The sequence below is a fragment of the Triturus cristatus genome, chromosome 1_2 (assembly GCF_964204655.1).
Source record: "Triturus cristatus chromosome 1_2, aTriCri1.1, whole genome shotgun sequence".
Classification (NCBI taxonomy): Eukaryota; Metazoa; Chordata; class Amphibia; order Caudata; family Salamandridae; genus Triturus; species Triturus cristatus.
In genome coordinates, this window is record NC_140580.1 from 308434722 (window position 1) to 308450571 (window position 15850).

The window sequence follows — 15850 nt, forward strand, 5'->3', positions numbered from 1 at the left end:
ACATCCAAGTCCCTCACACCTGTCCTGGACATCACCATCAGCCTGGTACCCCAGTCCCTATACGTCCAACACAATGCGCAGGATCCGCTGGAGACCAAGCAAGGACCATACGCCATAGCTGGATGCACGCACATGTTGGAGTCAATCCACAGCACACATGTCCTACCTGTGCCCCCCTGGTGACACAGCACACAATCACCGCAACAGAAAGCACACGTCTCACATCAATGTGCAGGCAACATCCGAACACCGTGGAATCTCCACCAATGTCGCCTCCAAATACCCTGCCAGTGTGCTTGATTCCTTCATCCTCCGACAGTCCATCAGCAACCAGCGTTCCCAGGATGGCACCAGGGGAAATGCACAGCCCCTTGGCAAGTTCTAAATGAACACCCCACTCACCTCAACTCCACAACCATGCAACTCACTACTCTGGCAATGCACACATCGCAAAATCAAAACCAACATGCAAAACAACATGCCCACCCACCTGACATGACAGAACAACTCACAATGGTAACCTGGGCAAGCCGTGAACATGAGCCATCAATGGCATGGCACCTCAGCCACAAAATAGCGGAATGTGGGGAGAGGTGGGAACCAGGCATGTGTGAAGGAGGCAGGAGAACCGGAGTGGGATGTCCCGGTGTACGCCAGGCCAGCGTAGGAGTGTGAATAAAAAGTACGTAGCCCTGGGCGTGGTCCTCTTCTGGAAAGCCCAACGTCTCTGCCAGGGCGGCACCTTTCACCACGCCACGAGGCCGACGCCGTTCTCGTGAGCGGAGTTGCCTACAATCCTGTGTGCCTGCCGGACCCGGCCTGCTGGTCCCCAAACCCGTCAGGCCCTGCCCCTGAGCAGCCAGGCCCCACTGATCACCTTCCGACACCGGCATGTGTCAAGGAGGGCCCACCACATGCCTGCGCAAGCTCCAAGCCCGAGGCCCGCGACCTTAACAGCTTCCTCAGACCATCACGGCCTCCACGACGCAGGCCCGCTTTAGTAATTTCTCGTTGACGTACTCTACTGCCGCCTCCGGCCTACACCGCGGTCAAGTAGGTCACACTTTTGGGACTGAGTCTTGATCATACATTGTCCGTGTACGCACAATAAGGAAGATTCTACTTCACTGTACTCCCTTCGGTCACGTGGCAGCAACCATGTGCAGAGCATCTCAATGACACGTGGCTGTGGGCCCTTGCTGACCGCTGATCCCGGCCTTCACCATGGTCAAGTAGGTCACACATTTGGAACGGAGTCTTGATTACACCATGGCAGTGAACATTATTTAAGGCAGAGTTCATGTCACTATACTCCCTTCGATGTGGTGCCACCAAGTCTGTGCATAGCATTACAACCACACGTCTGTGGGCCTTCCCGGACTACTGCCCTCGGCCTACGCTGCGCACAAGTAGGTCAAAGAATTGGAACTGAACACCGATTATTCAAAGGCAGAATACATATCATCACACACAAGGAGAGGTGTAAGAGGATGACGCATTGCAGTTCGGAGGGAATAGGATCATCGTTACGGAGGTGATCAAACACTACCAACAACTGCCCAGGTGTCACTAACTCTGTGCATCGCAATCCAATGACAGGTGGGTGTGGGCCACTGCTGACCGCTGCATCCGGCCTACACTGCGGTCCTGTAGGTCACTGAGTCTTGATTTAGCGATGGCAGAGTTCATATCAGTGTACCGGCATCATCGCAGACTGCATCCCCTCTCAGCACCGGTGCCTCTAAGTCTGTTCCCCGACATTCACGGACACTCTCTGGTCATACATTGGTGGCGTCTGAGTCCATGGACTAGGGGCTATTTTTCATCCTCATGTAGCTGATACCGAATTGGTGGTGAAAACGAGGCTGTCGCTTTCCACTCCACTATTTGCTGCTTCCCGATAACATCAGACCTTCCGCATCATGCCCTGGAGGACACCTTCCTCTGTCCCCCGCAAGCCTCTGCCACATTCACCTTCGACATCGACGAGGACCCGCTCACTGCGCGTGGACCTACCTCAGTGTACCACATGTCACCGTCCCGTGGCAGGGTGCCTGTGCTGGCCGCTGGGCATCCGGGGCCACTAACTCTGTGCTGATCAGGTCCGGGACCCCTTCTTCTGAGATATTGGATGGCCTCTGAGGTGATGGCCTTAGGGTCATCAACACCATGTGTCTGTGGCCCTGCGCTGTCCGCTGTCTCTGGCCTCAACTGCGGTCCACCAGGGCTCACACATCAAATCGAGTCCTGACCGGCCCAGACATCGCATCACCGCAGGAGGCACATGCCACCACCGCCAGGACCACCTCCAACCGCAATCTGCCAGAGTCGAAACGGTGGTCCTGACAGACTTACAGAGTTGCTCACACCTGTCATGGATGCCATCATCAGAATGATACCCTGCTCGGCACTCCAGGTGCCACTGACTCAGGGCACCGCAAGCCATCGTCCATTACTGATTGAGTTTTGTGCTGTGGAGAGGTTGCGCAGCAATGTCACCTCAAGCAGTGTGGGAGACCTGGGACGTTAATGAGGAAGATGATGCAGGTCAAACACACCCCACTGCATCTGCATCAGGAATATCTCGTAGGGACACAATCCGAGACTTTTTCTTCACATGGGCACGGTCAGCTGTAGTGCCCCAACCTCAGTGCACTGCAACTCACAGACACTTCTTTTTGCATGTTGGGTGTCCTCTGGACTTTCTCCGGCTCTCTCCATGTTGCTCAGCAGTTGACTCTGTTATGCAGGTGTCTTCAGTTTCCGTTGCACTGGTGTCCACTGTTCAAGTGGTTGCCAGCACCAAGCAATCTGTGCGTGCTGACTTACACTCACCCTACACACATCCAGCACAGGCGTCACTGTATATGTGGCCCTGCCAAAAAAGGGGCCGGGCGCACGTGCCCGTAGCCAGTTCAACATAATATCTGCGTGTGTCCCTGTGGTCTTGTTGTATGCCCATGTACAGCGGATGCAGACATGTCATCGCAGGCAGCGGGTTAGAGCTTGGACCATGTAGCTTTGTCGTCACCCACTCAATTCGTAAGGGGAGTGGCCTGGGCCATCGTACGCAGAGCCAACGTGGGTTTGTGACTGCTATTTGCGTGCCCCTGGGCGTGGTTCTGTACTGTGAATGTGCATCTGCAAGTGTCTCGATAGGCTGCGATGTTGAGAGTTGCGTTAAGCTACTCTTGTGGTAGTTATCACACATTCTTGTGAATATACCCCTGCGTTTGTAGCGTGTGAGCAGCATTTTAATAGCTTGCCTGTTTCACAACTATGAATCAATGTATGCCTTTTTCCACAGGCCTTGAGGACAGTCAACTTATGTTAAGTTCTCATTTTGCACCCTTTAGTTAGCAACAGAACTTGAATGAAGGGAGGAACGAGGAGGCTTTATCTGCTGGGGGCAAAACAACCTTAAAGTTAAAACAGCACAAGGCATGGTGGAAAGAGCTGCATTCATGCGTGTTAATTTCTGTTTGTTGGTGGCAGCGCATCTGAAGTCATGTTGGGTTTGGTTCAGGAAGCGTGGGCTTTAGGCTGTATTGGCAGAAGAAAGAGGGAAACTTGCTTTTTTAAACTCATTTGTGCAGAAAGGCACATACCACCCTCTGCTTGTCTCCTTTCGGGGTCCACAAGTTTATTATTCAAAATACAGTGGCGTGAACTGTAGGCACGACTGTTAGCATAAAACTGCTTTTGTGCATTGTATACAGGGCCAATGGTTTGGAGAGTACAAGGCTTGTCCAAGGATGTTGCTATCACGGATTGAGTGAAGTTTCGCATCACGAAGAGGGGCGGATAGTGCATTTTGTACAATGTAAGGAGCTATTGTTGCCACTGTGATAGAATTTCCACTTAGCCTTTCATCATTCCAAAACTTAAAATACACAATATCACTTGTTTCATGTGCAGCTGCCTCATAAAGAGCTGAGAGGCACTTTCACTTTGGTGTGGCTGCAGAACTCTCTTTGCAGATAGTCACATTTCGTCTGTACATATCCTGCCACTTGAGTGCGGGTTTCTTCTTCAAGGGATGGCTTTGTTTTCTCCTAGCTCCCGAGGGATTCTCTTCTCAAATCAAAGTGTTTGGCTCTGCATACAATCTTGTTTTTAGAAGTTGCCGAATATGGGAGCTTCACCAACTGGACATGATACTCCAGTTGTATCTAGGTACGAATGTATATGTATGTATGTATGAATACATTGATGTCTCATGTTTGTATAAATGTATGTATTCGTGTATGTACGCATGCATGTATATTAGTATATGCCCATATATGTATGCATATCTGTAAATATTTATATCTGTAAATATTTAAACAGAAATGTATGTACTCATGTATGCATCTATATCTACATATGTGCCTATGTACATGTATATGTTTGCAAATACTGCACAAGCGAATATTGGCTATTTTTCCAAACAACTCCCCCCAATAATATGGGTAAGAAAACCATTGTCATTTACAACAACAATAGCTCAAAATCTCGCAAATGCGAGACCTGGTGCATTGCAAATGCTTGTTTGTTTATGTTTTATTTATTTATTTCTAAGCACAATTAGACTTGGCTGTTTGTCAAACCAGGTTTGAAGCTTCTTTACCGCTTGCTGATGCTCATCAAAGAATGTCACCCTCATCTAACAATAAGTCTGGTAAGTGCTAGGAAGTCGATCTCCCCTCAAAACCCAGTGACTGTAAAAGCGGAAACTTCTTTCTCTCCAGCCTGCATCTGGAAGCCCCCAGTGCATCGACCATCTGATTAGAGGATATCCCTGTGTGTCCTGAAAGATGGTGGTGGAGCTACCTACTGCATTATGACAATGAGCAAACAGAATATAAAACTGTACAGATTAAAAAACAAGTAGACCCCCTAAACACCTGGTAAGGAAGCACCTTCTTTAACCAGCGTGGACCAAGCAAAAACAGTAAAAATGACCCTCCCCATATGAAACCCAATACAATTGTATATATATATGCATATTTATTTATACATATTATATATATATATATATATATTATGTGTGCTTTTCTAAAGATAAAATTAAGTTTATTGTCTTAAAGCGAGCCAATCCCTGCGACACATTATTAAAAAGTGTGCCAAAACCTTTAATAAGACAGACACAAATTGTAAAGGGTGCCAATCGTTTTTTTAAACACCAGCTGTATCAAGACCGACACAGGACATTTATTATCTGAAAATGTGCCAATCGCTGTGTTTAACTCGACAAATTTTCTCTAAAGTTTGCCAATCGCTGTTATTTGACTGACACAATTTTTAAAGCATGCCAATCGTTGTTTACAGTTAATCTCCAACCGGCATTTAAATGCGTGCCAATCACTGCAAACACAAGAGACAGTAGAAGGTGCTGTTGGCCCACACAGAACCACCAGAAGTGTTCCTTTGACGAAGAAAAACAACACATCTGGAATACCGGAAACTCCCGATACTTGAACTTAGCGAGGACGAAGACATGCACAGAGGATCCTCTCTAGAGACACTGACACATCGCTTTAAAGATAGTAGTATGCATAGCATCAGGCATGCTTGCTGTGACAAAATAAAGTCTTGGGGGCTTATTTACAAGCCCCTTGCGCCACTTTTGCGTCACTTTTAACATGGGAAAAGTGACGCAAAAGTGGCGCAAGTGGCTTGTAAATCTGACCCCCAGTACTCACAGAAATGCCAGTAATGCTAAGACGCCCTACCGCATAATGGTACAGCCTCCTTTTACTTGAAAACATGCGTGTAGGCAAAACGTGCTCTCTCTTACTTATTAAGAAGTATAAAGTGGGGAATGTGATGTTGGTGATCTATTACTTCATTAATAACTACCAGACAAGAAGTGGTAACCTTGAAATTTACTTTATTTAGGTACAATAAGAGAGCGCCGGGCAGAACGCGACCTCGCGGTGTATTTCCCCGCTCGCGCATGCGCAATCGTCACATTCCACTGTCCTCGTGCGCTACGTCACTCGGTTAGCGCGCGAGGACTAGAGCGCAACACTACATATCTCCCCCCTTTTATTTTAAACAAAGATTTTGTGGTCCATAAAGTCCCTCGGGTTGCTTAGCTTCCCTCTAGTTCAAAGTTTCGAAAGTGGCTGGGTCTTACCACCACTCTGCCCGCTCTAGTGCGCCTTACCGGAGTGGAGAACGCTTCTTGGGTACCTTCTTCTGCGGGGCTCCCCCCTTTGTCTCTCGGTGTGCCCCGTTCCTCTCTAATCGGGGTCACACTCTCCTCTCCACACTGTTCCTCCATCTCAGGTGTTACTTGCTCTCCTTGCTCCTCATAGTTCCCTTCTGCTCTCCTGTCCCTTTCTTCGGCTGCGTTGCTTCCTTCATTTTCTCTTGGGTTTATGTCTTGTTGTGTCCTTTCATTCTCCTCTGGGGGCCATCGTAGGCTCTTGTGACATTTGGACATGCGGTCTTGGGACTACACGTTCCCATCACTGAGCAATGCTGCTCTATCGTACACTTCTTACACTTGTAGAGGTGGGCTGTATTTGCTGTCACCTTTCCTTTTCCGTATGGCTAATCTGACTCTCACCCATTCCCCTCTCTCCAGGGTTGTTGCCTTCACTTTTCTCCTCTGATTGTAGTATTCCGTATATATCCTCTGGGCCTTCTCTAGATTGTGCTGTACTACTGCAGGAGACCATTTACTAATTATTGTTTTTTCTCTCCATGTTACATTGTCTTTGGTGAAGGGATGTCTTCCTCTCAAGATTTGGAAAGGGCTATACCCTGTGCCTGTGGGGGTGATGCAGTATGCCCATATCATGTTCTGTATCTCTTTCTCACAATCTTTGCCCATCATGATGGCTGCTTGGATGGATCCCATGATGACTCTATTGAATCGTTCTACCTGTCCATTGCCCGACGGATGATACACGGAGGTGTGTTGTATTTTGATTCCGTTCCTCTCTGCATACTCGTACCACTTTTCAGATGTGAATTGCGGTTCATTATCACTCAGGATGATTCTTGGAATACCTTCCCTGAGGAAAACTGAATTAGGAACTTAATCACTGTCTCCGCATCCATTACTTCTTGGATGTGTGTCTCAGGCCATTTCGAGTACTTGTCGACCAGAACACACAGATATTTGGGTGTTCCCTGGGTGTCCAGCACCGGTCCTAGAATGTCCACTGACACTTCTTCCCACGGGTCATTCGGTAGTGTGAATTTTCCCAATGCCGGTCTTAAGGGATTCAGTGTCTTGTCTGCTCTTTGGCATTGGTCACATTCTCTTACATGTCTCTCCACCTGGACATCCATTCCGGGCCACCAGTTCATGTGCTTCACTCTCATCTTGGTTTTCACTATTCCTAGATGTCCTTCGTGCAATAGCACGACCAGCCGAGATACTAACGCTGCCGGGGGAATAACTTTATCACCTCTGTACAGGAAAATTCCTTTGTCTACCACTGACAGCTCCTCTCTGACTTCATAGAATTTCCTGAGCGCCTCTCGCAACCGTCTTTCTCGGGCCACCCATGTATTATGTGCTCTTTGACCTCCCTAATCTCTCTGTCATCTTCGTACGCTTGGGTCCACTCTTGATTACTTATCACTCTTTCTGGATCTTCCATCACCGCTACCATCTCTTCCCCTTCTGTTGCTAGGTTGGGAGCTTCTTCCATAGCTACCACTCTACTGAGGTAATCTGCTACTTTATTACGTGTCCCCGGTATGTACTCTACATCGTATCTGTTTTCTAGTAACTTTAATGTCATCTTGGCGATGCGCGGTGTGGCACTTGCATGCCCACTCGAGGTGAGCACTTTGACTAACGGCTTGTGATCAGTTTTGAGTTTAAACCTCTTGCCCCACAGGAATTGGCGGAACTTCCCCATAGCCCACACCACCGCTAGCATCTCCTTCTCGATTACGCTATATTTCTGTTCTGTGGGTGATAATGCTCTTGAAGCGAAACTGAGAGTTTCCGTTGTTCCTTCTCTCCTCTCCTGCATGACGACTGCACCCAATCCTTTCTCGCTGGCATCCGTCGTCAACATCGATAGTCCAAGCGGGTCATATCCCTGCAGTGGTACGGCTTGGCTAATGTCATTCTTTAATGCTTCAAATTCTTTTTGTGTTTCTTCTGTCCACTTAAATACTGTTTTGTCCCTTATCAACTGTCTCAGGTGGTGTGTCTTGGTGGCAAAGTGTTGCAAAAATTTGCTATAATATTCTGCCATCCCTAGGAAGGATCTCACCTCTTCTTTGTTGGATGGAGCCATAGCATTGCAAATCGCTTTCACATTTTCGCGCTTAGGCGTGATGCCCTGTCCTCCTATTTCATGTCCCAAATATGTGACTGACGTCATTCCTAGTCGGCACTTTTCCCATTCTGCGGTCAGGCCGTTGGTTTCTAGCACACGAAGTACCTTGTCTAGCTTCTTATCATGGTCTTTCCTGTCTGTTCCCATCACCAGTATGTCATCCTGGAAGTACTGAATTCCCTCGATGTCCTTGAAAAGATGCTGCATTAATTTCTGGAATACCGCCGCTGCTGAAGCGTGACCAAAAGGCATTCTGCGGAATTGATAGCATCCGAAGGGTGTTATAAAGGATGTCAGTTTCTGGCTTGTTGGATGTAGATCTATCTGGTGATAGGCAGAGGTGAGGTCGATAGTGGAAAACCACTTTACCCCCTTCGTTTTGGACAACATTTCTTCAATGCGCGGCAATGGGAATTTTTCCACTATTAGGCACTTGTTCAGTTCTCAAAGGTCTACACACAGGCGGACTTTGCCATTGGGTTTCATTGCCACTTCCAAGGGGGGCAGCCATTCTGAACTGTCTATAGGTTCTATTATACCATTTTCTTCTAGTCTGCGTAGTTCCAATTGTACTGCTTCCTTTATGGCTAGTGGCACGTTGCGGACTTTGTGGGATATCGGCCTTGAGTTTTCCTTAAGTACGATCTTGTGTGTGAATTTCTCCAGTTTGCCAACTTTCCCGCCAAACACTTTCAGGAATTTGATTTTCATTTCTTCCAGTTCCGGCCAGCTCCCAGGCTCTGTCATAAGCACTTGCTTGTCCCCTCTTGGGTCTAACTTGTTCCCTAGGTCCCCTTGACCCATCCACCCTAGGACGGATGGTCCCTTCTCTGCTATGTATAAATTACACTCCGCACTTCTTCCTCTAAATTCGAAGTTCAACTTCCTGTATCCCACCATGGGAATGGGTTCGCCTGTGTACGATACTGGTCGTATATCCGATGGTTCTAGCCTTGATCCCAAAATGGGCTCGAATTCTTCCTTCCACACTGCTCTTTGGACGATGGTGTATGGTGATCCCGAGTCTACTACAATCTTGATTCTCACTCCTCCTATTACCATGTCGCATTGTGGTTTGCGGGAGCACTTGCCCTCGATGCCTAGCCCTTGCTCGTCCACGCATAATACACCATCTTCCTCCTCTTGTTATTCTTCTTCCTCCTGTTGGTCCTGCATAACGTACTTCACCATTGGTCTCTTCGTTTTCCGGCGACAAACCTTTTCTTAATGCCCCATTATGCCGCAGAACATACATTTCGCTCGGAACGCTGGGCAACGTTTGTCCTGGGCTGCATGCGCTTGACTTTCGCACCTGTAGCACGTCGTATTGTTGTCTGTGTTCGGCTTCCATGTTTGTCCCGGTTTCCCTTTCCACTTATTTTGTCCTTTCCCTTCAGGCGGCATGGCTTTACTCCTTCCCTGTGGTTCAGCGTCGTCCACCTTGTTCACCGTGGTCTTCTGGAGGGTCTCCGTTTTTGCTTCATCAGCACACCTTTTTGACATTTCCGCCTTTTTTACCATGGCAATTACTTCTTTCAGCGATGCCTCACTGTTCGTCCACAACTTGTCTTGCACCGTTTTGTTGGTGGTGTGCATAACTATTTGATCTTTTATGAATTCGTCATTCAGGACTCCGTACTTGCACGTCACCGCCAACTTCCTCAACGCTGCCACATAATCATCTATGGATTTCTTGTTTTCTTTGCTGGAAATTATACCGGTCAATGGAAACGCACACCGCTGGACGGTAGTGGGTGTCGAGATCTTCTATGGCGTGCCTGAATACGTCGTCATCTGTGTTCGGCTTGGGCGCGGGTACCAGATTCTGAAAGACCCTTATGCCTTCCGGGCCTAAATTGTGCAGGAGAATCCTTTTCTTCCTCGCGCTGGGGAAGGCCTCCCCATTTTCATCTTCTAGGGCTGCAATGTAGTTCTTGAAGTACTCTCTCCAATCCTCCCATTTCATTTGAGGTTTTCCTGGTCTGGGCAGGAACTGGATTGGCGTCGTCAGTGAGGATGCCTGCGTGCTCATCGTGGCGCGTCCTTCTGGAACCGCCCCAGGGCCTCTCAGACTGCCTGGCGCGTCCGTGCTCTCACCTTGCGCCTGATCCTGTCGGGTTTCTCCTGCTCCCCTGTCTCTGCGTGCTGCTGCTTCCGCCAGGGTCCCTTTGGATCGGAGTTGTTCTTCGTCCTTCTATTTCTCTCGGCCCCACTCCTGGTACTTCACCTTGTGGTTGGCTTCTGTCCCTTCTGGCTGCCTCTGCCACGCTCTCTCGCCGTGTTGTACTTCTTGGTGGTGGTTTCCTTCCTGTGGTCCTCGGTGGTGCCTCCCAGGCTGGTCAGTGCTTCTTGGTGTGGTGACTCAGGTCTATTTTCTCACCACATATTTTTTTCCACCTAATCCCTTCACTCGTCGCCACTGTGATGTTGGTGATCTATTACTTCATTAATAACTACCAGTGAAGAAGTGGTAACCTTGACATTTACTTTATTTAGGTACAATAAGAGAGCGCCGGGCAGAACGCGACCTCGCGGTGTATTACCCTACTCGCGCATGCGCAATCGTCGCATTCCACTGTCCTCGCGCGCTACATCACTATGTTAGCGCGCGAGGACTAGAGCGCAACACTACAGGGAAAATACTTGTTTTAGGAAACAGCCCACTTAGTGATGGGTGACGATGTTCCCTCTAAGAAGCAGTTCAAACAATCAAACGAAGTAGCCAGCAGGTTCAGCAGCTCTTAGTCTTCGCCAGTACATATCTGGTGATAAACTACAGCCACAGTGAAAGTAGGGATGAAACAACTTTATTCTCTGCAAGATAACGCGTTGCAAGAGAAGTACACACCACGTACTCTCGGCTTTACAACAGAACACCAACTGTTGCTAAACAACTTCAGATCAGCACAACACTCATGGAACCTACAGAAAGCTGCATCCTACAGCAAACATTGAGGTCAGACCCTTCAACCCAAGAGTGCTCTTAAGAAATATAAAGATACAATATAACAGGACCTCACAAAATTCTGTGACACCACTGAGCCAGAATGGCAGTAAGGCAAATATTAACTAGAAATTAAGAGCCAGAGAATGGGTTACACTGGATGACTGGTAATATCGCTGTTGGCTATTATGCATACTGTTGGAATAGTTATTTGTGTGCTCCATGCTCCCTTTCTTTTTCGTATCCTCCAACTTTTGAGCCTTGGAGCAGCTTTATGAATTCAAAAGAACTCAAACAGTGCTGAGAAAGAATATTGAGTTGGAAATGTCGACTTATACAAATATTAAGTTGGAAATATCGTGATTCAGAAATATCGACAGCAAGAATATCGTGATTAAGAATATCGAATTTATGGTAAGAAATACAGTTTTTAAAAATGTAGAAGTCAATAATATTGTTTGCAAAAATATAGATGTATAAAATATTGATTGTATGTGATGTATGTTTTTTGTTTAAGTATTGTTTCTTTTTTAATACACGTGTTACATTTTTAGTAGTTATGAATTTTATTTTAATTACATTTTGACTTTTTGAGTTCCAAAGCAGGGTGTCGGTTTATAGGGGAATAGGGTGGGAAGTAATTTAATTATAATAAATTAATGATTATTTTTAATTTATTCAATTGAGATCGTATAGCGTTAGTTATGGGAAGTAATTTATTTGTAATTGGTTATTAATTAATATTAATTACTTAATAAATAATTAATTATGATAATTGTGTAATTGTTTTGGGGTGCGGGTTGTGGGGTTTATAGAGGTAAAGGGTGGGAAGTAATTTATTTTTAATGAATTAATAATTGGTTAATTTGTAATAATTAAATGATTGAAAATTAATTATGGAAATTGTTTTAATAAATACAGGTGCAGGTTGTGGGGTTAATAGGGGTAAAGGGTGGAAGTAATTTATGTTTAATTAATTACTAATTAGTTGTTAATTTATATTAACTAATTAATTGATAATGCATTATGCTAATTGTGTGTTTTTTTAGGTGTGGTTTGTGGGGTTTATGGGGTAAAGGGTGAGAAGTAATTTGTGTTTAATTAATTGATAATTAGTTGTTAATTAATATTAATTAATTAATTGAAAATTCAATATATAATTTGTGTAATTAATTTTAGGTGTGGGTGGTGGGGTTTATAGGAGTAAAGGGTGGGAAGTAATTTTTGTTTAATTATTTAAAAATTAGTTGATCATTAATATTAATTAATTAATGTATATTTAATTAGGGTATTTGTTTCTATTTTTGTATGTGTGGGTTTTATTGTTATAGGGGTAAAGTGTGGGTCGTAAATTAAGTTTACTTACTTTATAATTAGTTGTTAAATACTATTAGTTTTTAAATTGAAAATAAGTTTTAGTTGTATAATTAATTTTGTTATAGTTTAATTTTAGCTGTGGGTTGTGGTGATTACTGGGGTAAAGTTTGGGAAGTTAAATACATTTTAGGAGTTTAAATATATGTTTTAATTAATAATATTTCTTTAATTGGTAATTAATTATGCTCGTGAGGAAGTAATTTTGCTTTTAATTTAGATGTGGGTTGTGAATTGTGTGGTGTTATGGGGTAGGAAATAAAAAAAAGTTAATTTAGGTAATGATTAATGTTTTTGTTTCTAAATCATTTTCAATAAAAAATATTTATTTGTTTGAAAAATATTTTCTATTTTCTTTAATATAATATTTGCAGGTATTTGTTATATGTATTTAACATTATAATATATTTTTTATTTTTTTAATATTCAATATATTTGTATTTGAATTTTTAAAACATTTATATATTATTTCATTTATTTAGTTTTTTAAATATTTTTATTGTTGTTAACATTTTGTTTTTTCATTTTGAACTGGCTGGAGTGAGAATATTAATTGTTACCCCTCTGCAATCCAACACTTTCCCTACTGTTGCACCTACTGGAGTGGGAATAATACGTTTTATCCCACCAGTATCCAACACTTTCTCTACTGTTGCCCTCACTGGAGTGGGAATAGTAATTTTTACCCCTCGCTATCCAACACGTTCCCTACTGTTGCACTCACTGGAGTGGCAATAGTAATTTTTACCCCTCCACTGTCCATCACTTACCCTACTATTGCACTCACTGGAGTGGGAATTGTAATTTTTACCCCTCCGCTATCCAACACTTTCCCTACTGCTGCACTCACTGGAGTGGGAATTGTTATTTTTACCCCTCCGCTATCCAACACTTTCCCTACTGTTGCACTCACTGGAGTTGGAATAGTAATTTTTACCCCTCCGCTACCCCAGCACTTTCCCTACTGTTGCACTCACTGGAGTGGCAACAGTAATTTTTACTCCTCCGCTATCCAACACTTTCGCTAATGTTGCACTTACTGGAGTGGGATAGTAATTTGTACCCCTCCGCTATCCAACACTTTCCCTACTATTGCACTCATTGGAGTGGGAATAGTAATTTGTACCCCTCCGCTATCCAACACTTTCTCTACTGTTGCACTCACTGGAGTGGGAAATGTAAGTTTGAAGATTTTTAAATAGTTTAATGTTTTAATTTATAATTAAATAATTTTTTTATTAGATTTTATGTTATTGGTACACACACACACACACACCCATATATATAGATATATACATAAATATTTGTAAATTCTTATATAATTTTAAATTTATAAAATAAGTCAAAATTAGTAGTTTAATTCTTTTAAAGTAAATATATATGAATTATTATATATGTGTGTTTAACTTTTGTTAATTAAGTTTATTTATTATATTAGTAAATTTATATTAAATATACTTAATTTTATATATTTATTTAATTATTTAACATATTTAGGTGCCGATTCCGATCCGGTAAAAAAAATTACCGTACGACTCGTATCAGTATTTTTTTACGTACGAGTCGTACAAGTCCCGTACAAACGGCGAAGTACGATTCGAACTGTAAAAATACATACGAATCGTATTGGGAAAAGTCTACGAGACGTCCCCGGACAGTTTTACGTACGAGTCGTAAAACTGAAGTCCGAGCGCACAAGTCCGATCCGTACCGGCATCCCGAATACACAAGCGTATGGAAAATGCCCTGTACGGAGCGAACTTTGTACGACCCCCTACCCCGGGTACACTTGGGCCTGGGATACGAGTCGTACGGCCCCCCCACCCCACCCACGCATGTCCGCGCCGTACCCCCCGCCCCAGCACCCGCGTATGTACGCGCCGTACCCCAGCACCCACGTATGTACGCGCCGTACCCCCACCCCAGCACCCGCGTATGTACGCACCATACCCCCCACCCCAGCACCCGCGTATGTACGTGCCATACCCCAGCACCCGTGTATGTACGCACTGTACCCCCCCACCCCAGCACCCGCGTATGTACGTGCCGTACTCCAGCACCCGCGTATGTACATGCCGTACCCCCCACCCCAGCACCCGCGTATGTACGTGCCATACCCCAGCACGAGTGTATGTACGCGCCGTACCCCCCACCCCAGCACCTGCGTATGTACGTGCCGTACCCCAGCACCCGCGTATGTACGCACCGTACCCCCCACCCCAGCACCTGCGTATGTACGCGCCGTACCCCCACCCCAGCACCCGCGTATGTATGCGCCGTACCCCAGCACCCGCGTATGTACGCTCCGTACCCCCCACCCCAGCACCCGCGTATCTACGCCCCGTACCCCCCACCCCAGCCCCGTACTTGAACGCACCGTACCCCAACACCGTACCCCAGCATCGCGTATGTACGAATCGTACAACACCATTGCATATGTGATCACTGTACAACAACATATCGTATGTACACACCTTACATACGCGAAAACGACTCGTACTGAACCAGGAAACTGTAAAACAGCACAAGGAGGGTCAATTTGACTTGCACAACACCACAAAACACGTCTACAGGACAAAACACATCTAAAAGACTGACCTGGCACATCCAAACAGGCAAACAGAGGCCCAAACTCACAACCACCTCTAATAACACACCCACCAAAAGTTCAAACCCAGCCACACCCACAAATGGACCAATAAAAAGGGCCCACACTCACAAACCATGAGCCTTTGCAACAGACCCACTGCTGACAGACATCACACACAAACAACTGCAACCATACACCTTAACTTACACACCTTCACACAACCTCCTTCACACATACCCCCGCTACACATACACACACACCTACACATTCACACCCACACACCCACAACCATCGACACCCACACCCCACACCATGCCCACAGAGGAGAATCCAAAGTTCACAAGGGAGGAGCTGGACATCCTTTTCAACGAAGTCATCAGAGTCGAGCCACAGCTCTTTGGAACATTGGTCAGACAGACCAGCATAGCCGAAAAAACACGCCTGTGACAGAGGATCGTCGATCGGGTGAATGCTGTTGCGCCCATCAAAAGGACCAGGAATTAATGCCAAGCCAGGTGGTGCGATCTGCGGAGGGCAGTCAAGCGCAAAATGAACGAGGACTATGCCCAGAGTAACATCACAGGAGGTGGGCTGACCCGCAGACCGGTACATTACCATTCCTGGGAGGAGAAGGTGATGGCCCTGCTT